The sequence below is a fragment of the Oncorhynchus clarkii genome, unplaced genomic scaffold (genome assembly GCF_045791955.1).
Source record: "Oncorhynchus clarkii lewisi isolate Uvic-CL-2024 unplaced genomic scaffold, UVic_Ocla_1.0 unplaced_contig_531_pilon_pilon, whole genome shotgun sequence".
NCBI lineage: Eukaryota > Metazoa > Chordata > Actinopteri > Salmoniformes > Salmonidae > Oncorhynchus > Oncorhynchus clarkii.
Window position 1 is genome coordinate 92485 of NW_027260837.1, and position 17516 is coordinate 110000.

Genomic DNA, 17516 nt, shown 5'->3' on the forward strand with positions numbered 1-17516 from the left:
AATAATAGTGAAGACATCAAAACTATGAAATAACACATATGGAATCATGTAGTAACCAAAAAAGTGTTAAACAAATGAAAATAGATTTTAGATTCTTCAAAGTAGCCACCCTTTGCCTTGATGACAGCTTTGCACACTCTTGGAATTCTCTCAACCAGTTTCATGAGGAATGCTTTTCCAATAGTCTTGAATATGTTCCCACAGCACTTGTTGGCTGCTTTTCTTTCCCTCTGTAGTCCAACTCATCCCAAACCATTTCAATTGGGTTGAGGTTGGGCATTGTGGAGGTCAGGTCATCTGTTGCAGCACTCCATCACTCTCCCTTTTGGTCAAATAGCCCTTACACAGCCTGGAGGTGTGTTGGGTTATTGTACTGTTGAAAAACAAATGATAGTCTCACTAAGCGCAAACCAGATGGGATGGCGTATCGCTGCAGAATGCTGTGGTAGCCATGCTGGTTAAGTGTGCCTTGAATTCAAAATAAATCTCAGACAGTGTCACCAGCAAAGCATCATCACACCTCCTCCTCCATGCTTCACGGTGGGAACCACACATGCAGAGATCATCTGTTCACCTACTCTGCATCTCACAAAGACACGGCGGTTGGAACCAAAAATCTAAAATTTGGACTCAACAGACCAAAGGACAGATTTCTAATGGTCTAATGTCCATTGCTCATGTTTCTTGGCCCAAGCAAGTCTCTTCTTATTATTGGTGTCCTTTAGTAGTGGTTTCTTTGCAGCAATTTGACCATGAAGAACTGATTCATGCAGTCTCCTCTGAACAGTTGATGTTGAGATGTGTCTGTTTCTTGAACTCTGTGAAGCATTTATTTGGGCTGCAATTTCTGAGTCTGGTAACTCTAATGAACTTATCCTCTGCAGCAGAGGTAACTCTGGGTCTTCCTTTCCTGTGGCGGTCCTCATGAGAGACAGTTAACTGTAATGAACTTATCCTCTGTAGCAGAGGTAACTCTGGGTCTTCATTTCCTGTGGTGGTCCTCATGAGAGACAGTTTCATCACAGTGCATGATGGTTTTTACGACTGCACTTGAAGAAACTTTCAAAGTTCTTGAAATTCTTGGCATTGACTGACCTTCATGTCTGAAAGTAATGATGGACTGTCATTTCTCTTTGCTTATTTGAGCTGTTCTTGCCATAATATGGACTTGGTCTTTTACCAAATAGGGTTATATTTTGTATACGACCTCTACCTTGTCACAACACAACTGATTGGCTCAAACTCATTAAGAAGGAAAGAAATTCCACAAATTAACTTTTAACAAGGCACACCTGTTATTTGAAATGCATTCCAGGTGACTACCTCATGAAGCTGGTTGAGAGAATTCCAAGAGTGTGCAAAGCTGTCAAGGCGAAGGGTGGCTACTTTGAAGATTCTCAAATATAAAATATATTTTGATTCGTTTAACCCTTTTTGGGTTACTACATGATTCCATATGTGTCATTTTATAGTTTTGATGTCTTCACTATTATTCTACAATGTAGAAAATAGTCAAGATAAAGAAAAACCCTTGAATGAGTAGGTGTGTCCAAACTGTTGACTGGTACCGTGTGTGTGTGGGATGACACTGGGATATCCTCTGTTAACCTGTTGCGACGACCAAACCCGGATCCGGGATTCTATTTATAGACCTAAGCTCATTACCATAACGCAACGTTAACTATTCATGAAAATCGCAAATGAAATGAAATAAATATGCTAGCTCTCAAGCTTAGCCTTTTGTTAACAACACTGTCATCTCAGATTTTCAAAATATGCTTTTCAACCATAGGAAAACAATCATTTGTGTAACAGTAGCTAGCTAGCGTAGCATTTAGCGTTAGCATTAGCGTTAGCATTAGCGTTAGCATTTAGCAGGCAACTATCACAAAAACAAGTAAAGCCTTCAAATAAAATAACTTACCTTTGAAGAACTTCTGATGTTTTCAATGAGGAGACTCTCAGTTAGATAGCAGATGCTCCGTTTTTCCAAAAAGATTCTTTGTGTATTAGAAATAGCTCCGTTTTGTACATCACATTTGGCTACCAAAAAAAAAAAAAAAAAAAAAAAAAAAACGAAAATTCAGCCCTCAAAACGCGAACTTTTTTCCAAATTAACTCCATAATATCGACTGAAACATGGCAAACGTGGTTTATATCTCTTCAATGATATATCCTTCGTGGAAGCCTGGTTTCTCCTTGCTCTCAAATGGAAAAATAATTGCACCTGGCTTTACGCTCCAATTTCGACGCAGGGACACCAGGCGGACACTTGGAAAATGTAGTCTCTTATGGTCAATCTTCCAATGATATGCCTACAAATACGTCACAATGCTGCTAACACTTTGGGGGAACGACAGAAAGTGTAGGCTCATTCCTTGCGCAATCACAGCCATATAAGGAGACAATGGAAAACAGAGCTTCAGAAATTCTGATCATTTCCTGGTTGATGCATCATCTTGGTTTCGCCTGTAGAATGAGTTCTGGGGCACTTACAGACAATATCTTTGCAGATTCTGAAACTTCAGAGTGTTTTCTTTCAAAAACTGTCAAGAATATGCATAGTCGAGCATCTTTTCGTGACAAAATATCGCGCTTAAAACGGGAACGTTTTTTATCCAAAAATGAAATAGCGCCCCTAGAGATCAAAGAGGTTAACATCATGAGTTGGCCAACAAGAACTTTCTATCACTATCATTCCTCTTCTCTCCAATCCCCCTCGCTGTGTTCCATCTATCTTCTCTTCCTCTCCTCCACTTCACACGTTTTCCCAGGAAGGCTGTGGGAATGCAGTCTGGAGGAAACAAACAGCTGGGAGGGAAAACCCTTCTGGATATCCCATTCACACTGTATACTATATTTATCCTGGCAGCACACACACGCACACACGCAAACACACACACACACAAACACACACAAACACACACACACACAAACACACACAAACACACACACACACACAAACACACACAAACACACACACACACAAACACACACACACAAACACACACGCAAACACACACACACAAACACACACGCAAACACACACACACACACACACACACACACACACACACACACAAACACACACACACAAACACACACGCAAACAAACACACACACACAAACACACACGCAAACACACACACACACGCAAACACACACACACACACAAACACACACGCAAACACACACACACACACAAACACACACGCAAACACACACACACACACAAACACACACGCAAACACACACACAAACACACACACACAAACACACACGCAAACACACACACACACGCAAACACACACACACACACGCAAACAAACACACAAACACGCACACACACACACACACATTGCATCATTGAGGGCGATATTACTATTCCCCTGATGGCAGCCTACAGCCATGGCCCACAGCCCTCCTGCTGTCTCTATGGTTCATATCAACTGGGTTTTTTCCACCTCTTTAGTATTTGTAACTTTCACTCCTAGAAAGACAGGGGAGAGAGAGGGGGAGAGAATGGCATGAAGACAACGGCAGACAAATTTAGTGAATAAAAGGTGGGGGGGGGGTCTCTGGCTGAGAAACAACATTTTGCTATTTTAAAGCAAATTTTCTGCAGTTATACACATTTTCCCATGGTTTATGAGGGTCTCAAACATTGTAACAAATCAATGGGGGCCCCATGCCATTTTGGAATTACTCAGGTCTCCCAGACTTTTTAGTTTATTTAAAATGTGCTTTACATCTGGTTTTAGTCATTTAAGGTTACACTGAAGACGTCTTATCATTATGAAAATTACCCCCCCCAAAAAAATATATATATTTTGCAATGGCGGCCAATGCATATAGGGGAAACACTGTCTAGATATCTCAAGCAGTAAGATGAGTGTCTTTTGTGAGGACTTTTTCCTGAGGTAAATTTCTTCAAAGATTTGAAGCTGAGATGTTAAGCTCAACTTTAAGTAACCAAACACTCCCATGTGTATTAGTGTATTAGTGTATTAGTTCCCCCCCCCCCCCAATCATCTAGGCTTTAGCCTTCTAATAGATATGTATCGTTGTTCTGACGTTTACCTCTGATTTTAATTAGAGGAATGAAAGGCGGAGAGTAGAAGGGAATGAGAGGTAGAGAAAAAGAAAGAAAGAAAGAAGGATCTGTGGGTTCTTGAGTTTGAGGAGAGACAAAGTGAGGGCGGGAACTGGAAGATGTTTCCAATTAATGGTTGAAAAAGTGGTGGTAGGCGGGAGAGGAAATGAAAGAATAAATTGGCTGGTTTGATTTGTACGTTTTTTTCTTCCTCCCGTTTTCCCCAGTTCCCCTCGTTCTGTCCCTCCTGTCCTATTTGCAGCTGGTCTACTGGCTTCTGTGAAAAGAGGGAATAAAATTGGAGACCGTGAATAGGCCAGCTCTATTCGGAGTCTGAATAATGGCGCAAATGGGGCATGAAAGAGAAAATGGTGGTACAGGAAAGTCAAATAGTTAGTGAAAGAACTAATTGCCTGTACATGAAAAGAAAAAAGTGGAATCGGTCTGTTTTAAGGATAGATGATACAATGGGGCGAAGGTTATTGATTAAAGGAGAGGGTGAATGAAGGGAAAGAGGGATGGCTCCATTAGAGGAGTGGAAGAGAGGGGAAATGAGGAGCAGGTTGAGGGATGAAGGAGTGCAGCTGGGGTAGGGTATGTCTGATTCTTGATAGTACAGCTGACCCGGGTTCAAGTAGTATTTGCTTTCTTTCAAATACTTTGGCTGTGCTTGATTGAGCTTGCCTGGCACAAGGGAAGCAATGGGAAAAGTCACAAAGGAGCAAACCCCACCCATATGCAAACCCTGTCCAATAAAATGCTCAGTAGTATTTGAACCCAGGTCTGGAATACAGTATTTCTGGTCGCTGGTCTGTCCGGGGGCGGAGGCAGTAATCAGGTTCCAATTCCACCACAGCAGCTCTGTGCAGCAGATCAGACCAGGCAGGGGGACACAGTCCCTTTAATCAGAACACTGGGCAGTTTGATTAGCTAGGTCTGGAATGGATGCCTGGTCTGTCAGCACTGCAGGAGACATTATTAACGGTTGTCACTTGTTACTACAGCCACAAAGTCAAAATTGTCTATATCGTAAAAATGCATGCTGTTTGTTTAACTTAATTTAAGGTTAGGCATAAGGTTAGAAGTGTGGTTAAGGTTAGGCATAAGGTTAGAAGTGTGGTTAAGGTTAGGCATAAGGTTAGAAGTGTGGTTAAGGTTAGGCATAAGGTTAGAAGTGTGGTTAAGGTTAGGCATAAGGTTAGGGTTAGGTTTTAAGAAGTGACATTTTGACATAATTATTACTTTTTTGGTTGTGGTAACCACTAGTGACCACTCAAAGGGTTCATGAGGTTTTAGAGAAAGTTGTTTAAAACTGTAATTGTATTTACTGGATAAAGAAAGTGTTTATTTTTATTGAGCCTTTATTACTTGTAGAGAGGATAATGAAAACCAAGAATGAATGAATAAATTTATTCTAATAGTGATTGATGAAGGAATGAATGGGAGATTTCTACCACTGATCGATGACCCTTGTTATCCATTAGTACTACAACCATCACAGCAATGTGACATTAAAGTTCTATCATCTATCCATCATATCAAAGTCATGTGATCTATAGGAAAAATAAGCAGCAGGAGAAAGCCAGTTTAAACAGTTTCTACAGGACTGGTACTCATCATAACATACTTATGGCCCCAGTGAGCACATGGAATTAGAGAGGGAGGGAGGGAGAGTGCAATCGTTCCCATATGTGCTCATTGACACCTGATACACAGTCCTGGTGGGTGAAACAACATTCTCTCTGAGTGACACAGATGTGCTCTCTGTCTGGTTAAGCTGGGCTCGCTAATACGTAAGGAGAATGGGAGTGAGAAGGCTCCTGTGTTTTTATTGGGAGAGGGACATTAAATAGACCCATAAATCCATAATCTTTAGAGGTAGACACTGACTGGGTCTGTTTTGGAGAGGTCTTCTGTCTGTCTCAGTGTGTCTATAACACTACCACTCTTCATTGTAAATCACCTCAGTTTTTATACCTGTTATTACAGGATCATCCTTCTTTGGAGGGGTTATCACCACTTTCCCTCCCTCACTTAGAGAGAAATAGGCTACACACACACACACACACACACACACACACACACACACACACACACACTCTGACTGTTTCCCTCCCTGTAGAGACCAGTCTTTCCTCTCTTTTCAGAATTCTACATTTTGTCATCAACACCTGTATTATTATTCGCCTCACAATTTAATGATGTCACTTCCAAAGTACCTCTCCCGTTGGATTGGTCCGTCCCTGACCCCAAATGACCCCATCGTTGAGGCAGGTGAGCCCTGTCCTCCTCGCTTCCTCTCTACTTCCCCATTCAGACCCTCCAAGTCACGCACCATCACTCTCTCCCTCCTCCTTCACTCCCTGGATTCCTACAACTCAGACCTTTGTGTTTCTCTTTGTTCTGCTGCTAAGGAAAACATACCACTCGTTTCTCTGGACAGCCTGATGTCCAGATGCTGTGTCCTCTGTGGGCCCTGTGGTGCCAGCAGCAGCCCTGCTCTCTGTGGGCCCTGTGGTGTCAGCAGCAGCCCTGCTCTCTGTGGGCCCTGTGATGTCAGCAGCAGCCCTTGTCTCTGTGGGCCCTGTGGTGTTAGCAGCAGCCCTGCTCTCTGTGGGCCCTGTGGTGTCAGCAGCAGCCCTGCTCTCTGCGGGCCCTGTGGTGTTAGCAGCAGCCCTGTGGTGTCAGCAGCAGCCCTGCTCTCTGTGGGCCTTGTGGTGTCAGCAGCAGCCCTTGTCTCTGTGGGCCCTGTGGTGTCAGCAGCAGCCCTGCTCTCTGTGGGCCCTGTGGTGTCAGCAGCAGCCCTGCTCTCTGTGGGCCCTGTGGTGTCAGCAGCAGCCCTGCTCTCTGTGGGCCCTCTGTGGGCCCTGTGATGTCAGCAGCAGCCCTGCTCTCTGTAGGTTGAGTGGCCGCCAGGCAAGGTCCCCTACCCTAAATCTGAAACACCGTTTTTGGGGAGACTGGGAAGGAAGGGGGAGCTCTATAGCCTGATGGATAACTCTGGGCCCCCCTGGCCTCCTGAGTGTCCCCCCCCCCACACACAAACACACATACACACACACACCGCTGCACAACCACTGCCGCTGCTGTCAGCGAGCGCTGCTGAATTATGACATCACCATGTGTCTGAGACTCTGTCAGGCACGCGTGCCATCAAATCTGGTGTGGACAACGGACACAGTGACATCATCACCGTCAGACTGTTAGATGTAGGGCTAGTGTGTGTGTGTGTGTGTGTGTGTGTATGCACAGGGTTCTGTTTGATATTACTGCCGTTTATTTGCCTTCAATCCTGGAGCTGTCTGTTGAAAGCTGCTGTCATGGTAAATTACATTGGCTCTGTCTCAAATTGCACACTTCTCTGCACTGCTTTTGAACCGATCCCAAGGGCCCATAGTGCTCTGGTCAAAAGTAGTGCACTACATAGGGAATAGGGTGCCATTTGGGATGCAGGTACTTTGTACAGGTCAGACAGAGGGTAATCTCGGCACCCAGAATGGAATCTTGCGTGTACGTAACTCTGTCACAAGAGCCTAGACACAGGGGGACATCTGGCTGAGACTGCCCTCTAGTCTACCCTGTCATTTAGGTCAAGGCACGTCTTTTTAGATTTGATGTAAGGCATATGTTGCCAAGGCTATATCTTTAGGCCGGGTCTCTTCTTAGCACGGTGTTACTTTACCTGAGGAAAATGAGCAAAGAGATTATGACAGAGGTGTGTGTGTGTGTGTGTGTGTGTGTCTGTGTCTGTGTCTGTGTCTGTGTCTATCTTGGCGACGCGTCATTGTCCGGCCTGCGCCATTTGGGCATCTCCCCAGCTCAGGCCTGGGAGTATCCTAAAAACAAGGCATTTAGTTTACTAAGTCATTTAGTTGCTGTGGGACTTGTCCGTTATTACTAAGTCATTTAGTTGCTGTGGGACTTGTCAGTTATTACTAAGTCATTTAGTTTCTGTGGGACTTGTCAGTTATTACTAAGTCATTTAGTTGCTGTGGGACATGTCAGTTATTACTAAGTCATTTAGTTGCTGTGGGACATGTCAGTTATTACTAAGTCATTTAGTTGCTGTGGGACTTGTCAGTTATTACTAAGTCATTTAGTTGCTGTGGGACTTGTTCGTTATTACTAAGTCATTTAGTTGCTGTGGGACATGTCAGTTATTACTAAGTCATTTAGTTGCTGTGGGACATGTCAGTTATTACTAAGTCATTTAGTTGCTGTGGGACATGTCAGTTATTACTAAGTCATTTAGTTGCTGTGGGACATGTCATGTATTACTAAGTCATTTAGTTGATGTGGGACATGTCAGTTATTACTAAGTCGTTTAGTTGCTGTGGGACATGTCAGTTATTACTAAGTAATTTAGTTGCTGTGGGACATGTCAGTTATTACTAAGTAATTTAGTTGCTGTGGGACATGTCAGTTATTACTAAGTCATTTAGTTGCTGTGGGACTTGTCAGTTATTACTAAGTCATTTAGTTGCTGTGGGACTTGTCAGTTATTACTAAGTCATTTAGTTGCTGTGGGACTTGTCCGTTATTACTAAGTCATTTAGTTGCTGTGGGACATGTCAGTTATTACTAAGTCATTTAGTTGCTGTGGGACATGTCAGTTATTACTAAGTCATTTAGTTGCTGTGGGACATGTCAGTTATTACTAAGTCATTTAGTTGCTGTGGGACATGTCATGTATTACTAAGTCATTTAGTTGATGTGGGACATGTCAGTTATTACTAAGTCGTTTAGTTGCTGTGGGACATGTCAGTTATTACTAAGTAATTTAGTTGCTGTGGGACATGTCAGTTATTACTAAGTAATTTAGTTGCTGTGGGACATGTCAGTTATTACTAAGTCATTTAGTTAAAACAGCTTGTTTCATTTAGTTGCTGTGGGACATGTCAGTTATTACTAAGTCATTTAGTTGCTGTGGGACATGTCAGTTATTACTAAGTCGTTTAGTTGCTGTGGGACATGTCAGTTATTACTAAGTAATTTAGTTGCTGTGGGACATGTCAGTTATTACTAAGTAATTTAGTTGCTGTGGGACATGTCCGTTATTACTAAGTCATTTAGTTGCTGTGGGACATGTCAGTTATTACTAAGTCATTTAGTTGCTGTGGGACATGTCAGTTATTACTAAGTCATTTAGTTGCTGTGGGACTTGTCAGTTATTACTGAGCTGGTTATAGAACACAGAGGAGAAGAGCTGGTTATAGAACACAGAGGAGAAGAGCTGGTTGTAGAACACAGAGGAGAAGAGCTGGTTGTAGAACACAGAGGAGAAGAGCTGGTTATAGAACACAGAGGAGAAGAGACGGTTGTAGAACACAACGCTCTCTCTCGCGCTCGCTCTCTCTCTCGCTCTCTCTGTACCCCTCTCTCTCTCTCTCTCTCTCTCTCTCTCTCTCTCTCTCTCTCTCTCTCCTCTCTACCTACCTCTCTCTCTCTCTCTCTCTTTGTACCTCTCTCTCTCTGTACCTCTCTCTCTCTGTACCTCTCTCTCTCTGTACCTCTCTCTCTCTGTACCTCTCTCTCTCTGTACTCTCTCTCTCTCTCTCTCTCTCTCATTTATTAAATCCATGCTATGAGCTCTCCATTCGTCATGAACCCCTCCCTCTACAGACATTCCTATCTGTCATAATATTCACCCAGAGGAAGCATATGAGACACACACACTGTACCCACCAGCCCCTCCACACACACCCTACCCACCAGCCCCTCCACACACACACTGTACCCACCAGACCCTCCACACACACCCTACCCACCAGCCCCTCCACACACACCCTACCCACCAGCCCCTCCACACACACCCTACCCACCAGCCCCTCCACACACACCCTACCCACCATCCTCTCCACAGACACCCTGCCCACCAGACCCTCCACACACACCCTGCCCACCAGACCCTCCACACACACTGTACCCACCAGACCCTCCACACACACTGTACCCACCAGCCCCACCACACACACCCTACCCACCAGCCCCTCCACACACACCCTACCCACCAGCCCCTCCACACACACCCTACCCACCAGACCCTCCACACACCCTACCCACCAGCCCCTCCACACACACCCTACCCACCAGACCCTCCACACACCCTACCCACCAGCCCCTCCACACACACCCTGCCCACCAGCCCCTCCACACACACCCTACCCACCAGCCCCTCCACACACACCCTACACCCCAGACCCAGATCCACACACACATTATAAGTACATGTCCTTTACCTGAATAAGGCATTGCCATGGTACTGTACCATTTGAAACATCCCCCGTTCATTGTGGCTGTGGTGTTTATCTTACTAAGGAGTTATCATCTCTGTCTTTGTTTAGTGTCCACGTTGCTTAGGAAATATCTGGCTTGGTATGTGTTTAATAGTCCCCCAGTGGATGGAGATATTTGGACTTCTGCTGAGTTCTACATATACCTCACAGATGGTGTTGGATACAAGACCCCAACACTTCTGCTGAGTTCTACATATACCTCACAGATGGTGTTAGATACAAGACCCCAACACTTCTGCTGAGTTCTACATATACCTCACAGATGGTGTTAGATACAAGACCCCAACACTTCTGCTGAGTTCTACATATACCTCACAGATGGTGTTGGATACAAGACCCCAACACTTCTGCTGAGTTCTACATATACCTCACAGATGGTGTTGGATACAAGACCCCAACACTTCTGCTGAGTTCTCCATATACCTCACAGATGGTGTTGGATACAAGACCCCAACACTTCTGCTGAGTTCTCCATATACCTCACAGCTGGTGTTGGATACAAGACCCCAACACTTCTGCTGAGTTCTACATATACCTCACAGGTGGTGTTGGATACAAGACCCCAACACTTCTGCTGAGTTCTCTGTATACCTCACAGGTGGTGTTGGATACAAGACCCCAACACTTCTGCTGAGTTCTCCGTATACCTCACAGGTGGTGTTGGATACAAGACCCCAACAATTCTGCTGAGTTCTCCATATACCTCACAGATGGTGTTGGATACAAGACCCCAACACTTCTGCTGAGTTCTCCATATACCTCACAGATGGTGTTGGATACAAGACCCCAACACTTCTGCTGAGTTCTCCATATACCTCACAGATGGTTTTAGATACAAGACCCCAACACTTCTGCTGAGTTCTCCATATACCTCACAGATGGTATTGGATACAAGACCCCAACACTTCTGCTGAGTTCTCCGTATACCTCACAGGTGGTGTTGGATACAAGACCCCAACAATTCTGCTGAGTTCTCCATATACCTCACAGATGGTGTTGGATACAAGACCCCAACACTTCTGCTGAGTTCTCCATATACCTCACAGATGGTGTTGGATACAAGACCCCAACACTTCTGCTGAGTTCTCCATATACCTCCACAGGTGGTGTTGGATACAAGACCCCAACACTTCTGCTGAGTTCTCCGTATACCTCACAGGTGGTGTTGGATACAAGACCCCAACAATTATGCTGAGTTCTCCATATACCTCACAGATGGTGTTGAATACAATACCTGGTATGCTGCTCCAAGAGACAGTACATCTGAGGATTTACTTTAAAGACCGCTCTATTGATGTGTGTGTGTGTGTGTGTGTGTGTGTGTGTGTGTGTGTGTGTGTGTGTGTGTGTGTGTGGGGGGGGGGGTGGGGGGGTGGGCCAAACACACAATCAAACCTGTAACCTTGATGATAATGATTTATGCACTTCATGCTACGTTGATTTGGACAGGACCATGGTTAGTGCAGAGCAGCTACACACACACACACACACACAGCCTTGGCCTGGTGCATTGAACTGGCTCAAGCCCTTTGTTTTGGTTGGGCCGTGTATAGTGTGGTGTGATGGCCCAGGGGAGAGGGAGACTACCGACTGGGATTCCTTCCCATTGAAATCAATAGAGACCACATTTCCACAGTGTAACTAACGTCCACCTCCCTGTACCAACCGATCCCCCCGCAAGGCCTTGAGCTTCTACACTCTGTCAATTCTCACATTACTGTGCAACCAACCAGATCTATAAATGGCTGAAGGATTGTGTGAGTGTGAGTGCACATTAGTGTGTTTTGTCTATTTGATTGGGTGTGTGTGTGTGTGTGTGTGTGTGTGTGTGTGTGTGTGTGTGTGTGTGTGTGTGTGTGTGTGTGTGTGTGTGTGTGTGTGTGTGTGTGTGTGTGTGTGTGTGTGTGTGTGTCAAAATCAAATGTATTTATATAGCCCTTCGTACATCAGCTGATATCTCAAAGTGCTGTACAGAAACCCAGCCTAAAACCCCAAACAGCAAGCAATGCAGGTGTAGAAGCACGGTGGCTAGGAAAAACTCCCTAGAAAGGCCAAAACCTAGGAAGAAACCTAGAGAGGAACCAGGCTATGAGGGGTGGCCAGTCCTCTTCTGGCTGTGCCGGGTGGAGATTATAACAGAACATGGCCAAGATGTTCAAATGTTCATAAATGACCAGCATGGCCCAATAATAATAAGGCAGAACAGTTGAAACTGGAGCAGCAGCACGGCCAGGTGGACTGGGGACAGCAAGGAGTCGTCATGTCAGGTAGTCCTGAGGCATGGTCCTAGGGCTCAGGTCCTCCGAGAGAGAGAAAGAAAGAGAGAAAGAGAGAATTAGAGAGAGCACACTTAAATTCATACAGGACACCGAATAGGACAGGAGAAGTAACTCCAGATATAACAAACTGACCCTAGCCCCCCGACACATAAACTACTGCAGCATAAATACTGGAGTCCTCCGTATGTAACCAGTGGAGAAGAGCCATGGAGAGAAAAACGCAATGAGGCGTTTAAATGAAGAAGTAGAGATGAACCAGGCCATGTTTCTATCCCCCTCAGCACTTGATCCCCAAACCACAAGGCTGGGAGTGTGGTGAGGGAGACGTCAGAGAGGGGAGAGCAGGGGAGGAGGGGAAGTGGGCTTTTAATTAGACCTGATAGGGCCCATATGTGGGATGGGTCCCACCCTGCACATGTGGAGAGCTCTTTGAGCAGATGATCATGTCTCATTTTCACCCCTGTTTTCTTCAACCTGTTGGTTCAGTCTCATATGTGATGGATGACCTTGGGGACTGCCTCACATTCTGAAACGGGGATCTTCCCACAGTGAGGCCCGGCCCGACACTCAAACTTTAATCTAGAAGCTCTGCACTACACGGCAGCTCAGATTTGTTTTTTCTTTCCTCCACTTGCACCCCCTGTTTTCTTAAACCTGTTGGTTCAGTCCCATACATGACAACAAGCCTTGGGATTCAACCATTTTCTTGAATGAGGGGTTCCCACAGTTCACAGTGAGAGGCCTTGTCACACTAACTACACGGCAGCTCGGGTATTCCACGTGTTTGTTTTTCCTCTGCCTTGCAACGAGGTGATTAGTGTCGCTGTGTGAGCGCCCGGGCGACGACTGCCCTCTTTAGAGATGTCACCACACACAGCACACACACGTGTCAACCCTCTCCTTGTTGTTGCACAGCTGTGGTGTCACGCTCCTCCGAGGGTTGGCACGGCGACAGACGGGTGGTAAAAAGCGACAACAGTAATTTGGGGGGGGGGGCAAGCCCAGCGGCTTACTCTGTGGAAACTTCCACTGAGCCTGTTAACTCAAAGCCCAGAGTAGGCTCTCAGCGTAACTGGAGTACTGTACACACACACACACACAAATGCAGGCAGACATGGGAAGACACACATATGGATGAGGACAGACGGACGGACGGACGGACAGACAGACAGACATGAACACACATGAACACACATGAACACACATAAACAGGGGGTTGTCTGTGTTTTTCAGACTTAAAGATCTGTATCATTAGGCCAACCTAACCTCTGTTGTTAGTCACCCTTCCGTTTCCCTGACCCCATATCACTGTCAGGGGAGCAGCAGCCCTGAGGTACATTCCAACAACGTTGTTTTGACATCAGTTTCCACTGAAGATCTTTAGGCATGTTGTGACAACTACTGTAACATTAAATTAACTCCAGTTGTCACTCTACCTCTTCCCTGTATCAGTGTTAAGGGAGCAGGAACCATGTCTAACGTTCTCACAACATTGTTGTGACACCTACTGTGCCGTTACGCAAAAGCTAAGCTCAGTTACATCCTTCCTCTTCCCTGACCCTGTGTCAGTTTCAGGGCAGCTGCACCCCTGTCTAATATTGTCTTATGTTGCAACAATGTTGTTTTAACGTTCTAACAGTGTTGTTTTGACACCAATTTCCATGGTAGCAGTGTTTCAGTAACATAGAGACTCTGTCATAGCAGTAATAGAACCTGGTGTCGGGGGCAGAAGTCACCTAATCTGGTTCAACAACAATAACAAGCCTTTCATTCATTATTTCATTTGGACAAGTCCTGGTTTGACCTCTGTGAATCTCTCACAAGCAGCACTTGAGAACAGTCTCCCTCCAGTTTGGATGAGTCAATCTGTCAATCACTCTGTTGTCACTGTCCTCTCCAGGCTATCCTCCTTTGAGACGATCTCTCATTGTTTGTCATTACATTATCTTAATGTTGATCTCACACTATCCTTCCCTGTCAACAACACGTTTATGAGCAAGATGCATAGTAGTAGTATAGTCTTCATCTACTACTGTATCTGTGACGTCTTCACCTCTACTACTGTAACTGACGTCTTCACCTCTACTACTGTAACTGACGTCTTCACCTCTACTACTGTAACTGACGTCTTCACCTCTACTACTGTAACTGACGTCTTCATCTACTACTGTAACTGTGACGTCTTCACCTCTACTACTGTAACTGACGTCTTCACCTCTACTACTGTAACTGACGTCTTCACCTCTACTACTGTAACTGACGTCTTCACCTCTACTACTGTAACTGACGTCTTCATCTACTACTGTATCTGTGACGTCTTCACCTCTACTACTGTAACTGTGACGTCTTCACCTCTACTACTGTAACTGACGTCTTCACCTCTACTACTGTAACTGACGTCTTCACCTCTACTACTGTATCTGTGACGTCTTCACCTCTACTACTGTAACTGACGTCTTCACCTCTACTACTGTAACTGACGTCTTCACCTCTACTACTGTATCTGTGACGTCTTCACCTCTACTACTGTAACTGTGACGTCTTCACCTCTACTACTGTAACTGTGACGTCTTCACCTCTACTACTGTAACTGACGTCTTCACCTCTACTACTGTAACTGACGTCTTCACCTCTACTACTGTAGCTGTGACGTCTTCACCTCTACTACTGTAGCTGTGACGTCTTCACCTCTACTACTGTAACTGACGTCTTCACCTCTACTACTGTAACTGACGTCTTCACCTCTACTACTGTAACTGACGTCTTCACCTCTACTACTGTAACTGACGTCTTCACCTCTACTACTGTAACTGTGACGTCTTCACCTCTACTACTGTAACTGTGACGTCTTCACCTCTACTACTGTATCTGTGACGTCTTCACCTCTACTACTGTAACTGTGACGTCTTCACCTCTACTACTGTAACTGTGACGTCTTCACCTCTACTACTGTAACTGTGACGTCTTCACCTCTACTACTGTATCTGACGTCTTCACCTCTACTACTGTAACTGTGACGTCTTCACCTCTACTACTGTAACTGACGTCTTCACCTCTACTACTGTAACTGACGTCTTCACCTCTACTACTGTAACTGACGTCTTCACCTCTACTACTGTATCTGTGACGTCTTCACCTCTACTACTGTAACTGTGACGTCTTCACCTCTACTACTGTAACTGTGACGTCTTCACCTCTACTACTGTAACTGTGACGTCTTCACCTCTACTACTGTATCTGACGTCTTCACCTCTACTACTGTAACTGTGACGTCTTCACCTCTACTACTGTAACTGTGACGTCTTCACCTCTACTACTGTATCTGTGACGTCTTCACCTCTACTACTGTAACTGTGACGTCTTCACCTCTACTACTGTAACTGACGTCTTCACCTCTACTACTGTATCTGTGACGTCTTCACCTCTACTACTGTAACTGACGTCTTCACCTCTACTACTGTATCTGTGACGTCTTCACCTCTACTACTGTAACTGACGTCTTCACCTCTACTACTGTAACTGACGTCTTCATCTACTACTGTAACTGACGTCTTCACCTCTACTACTGTAACTGTGACGTCTTCACCTCTACTACTGTAACTGACGTCTTCACCTCTACTACTGTATCTGTGACGTCTTCACCTCTACTACTGTAGCTGTGACGTCTTCACCTCTACTACTGTAACTGTGACGTCTTCACCTCTACTACTGTAACTGACGTCTTCACCTCTACTACTGTATCTGTGACGTCTTCACCTCTACTACTGTAACTGACGTCTTCACCTCTACTACTGTAACTGTGACGTCTTCACCTCTACTACTGTAACTGTGACGTCTTCACCTCTACTACTGTAACTGTGACGTCTTCACCTCTACTACTGTAACTGACGTCTTCACCTCTACTACTGTAACTGTGACGTCTTCACCTCTACTACTGTAACTGTGACGTCTTCACCTCTACTACTGTAACTGACGTCTTCACCTCTACTACTGTAACTCTGACGTCTTCACCTCTACTACTGTAACTGACGTCTTCACCTCTACTACTGTAACTGACGTCTTCACCTCTACTACTGTAACTGTGACGTCTTCACCTCTACTACTGTATCTGTGACGTCTTCACCTCTACTACTGTAACTGTGACGTCTTCACCTCTACTACTGTAACTGTGACGTCTTCACCTCTACTACTGTATCTGTGACGTCTTCACCTCTACTACTGTAACTGACGTCTTCATCTACTACTATAACTGTGACGTCTTCACCTCTACTACTGTAACTGTGACGTCTTCACCTCTACTACTGTAACTGTGACGTCTTCACCTCTACTACTGTAACTGACGTCTTCACCTCTACTACTGTAACTGTGACGTCTTCACCTCTACTACTGTAACTGTGACGTCTTCACCTCTACTACTGTAACTGACGTCTTCACCTCTACTACTGTAACTGTGACGTCTTCACCTCTACTACTGTAACTGACGTCTTCACCTCTACTACTGTACTGTGACGTCTTCACCTCTACTACTGTAACTGACGTCTTCACCTCTACTACTGTATCTGTGACGTCTTCACCTCTACTACTGTATCTGACGTCTTCACCTCTACTACTGTAACTGACGTCTTCACCTCTACTACTGTAACTGTGACGTCTTCACCTCTACTACTGTAACTGTGACGTCTTCACCTCTACTACTGTAACTGTGACGTCTTCACCTCTACTACTGTAACTGTGACGTCTTCACCTCTACTACCATGTTGTTTATGAGTCATATTTGCTGTCAAACATCATGACTCTTAGCCATAACAAGTTGCTCAATGTGTCTCTCTCATAGCCTCTCTGTCTGTG

The 17516-nt window shown here is 45.0% G+C and overlaps 1 protein-coding gene across 2 annotated transcripts in view; it reads left to right on the top strand.

Moving 5' to 3' along the window:
* The window catches only part of LOC139401870 (coronin-7-like), a 255018-nt gene that overhangs the window by 60316 nt on the left and 177186 nt on the right, over positions 1–17516 (top strand). The gene's annotated exons all lie outside the window — the stretch shown is intronic.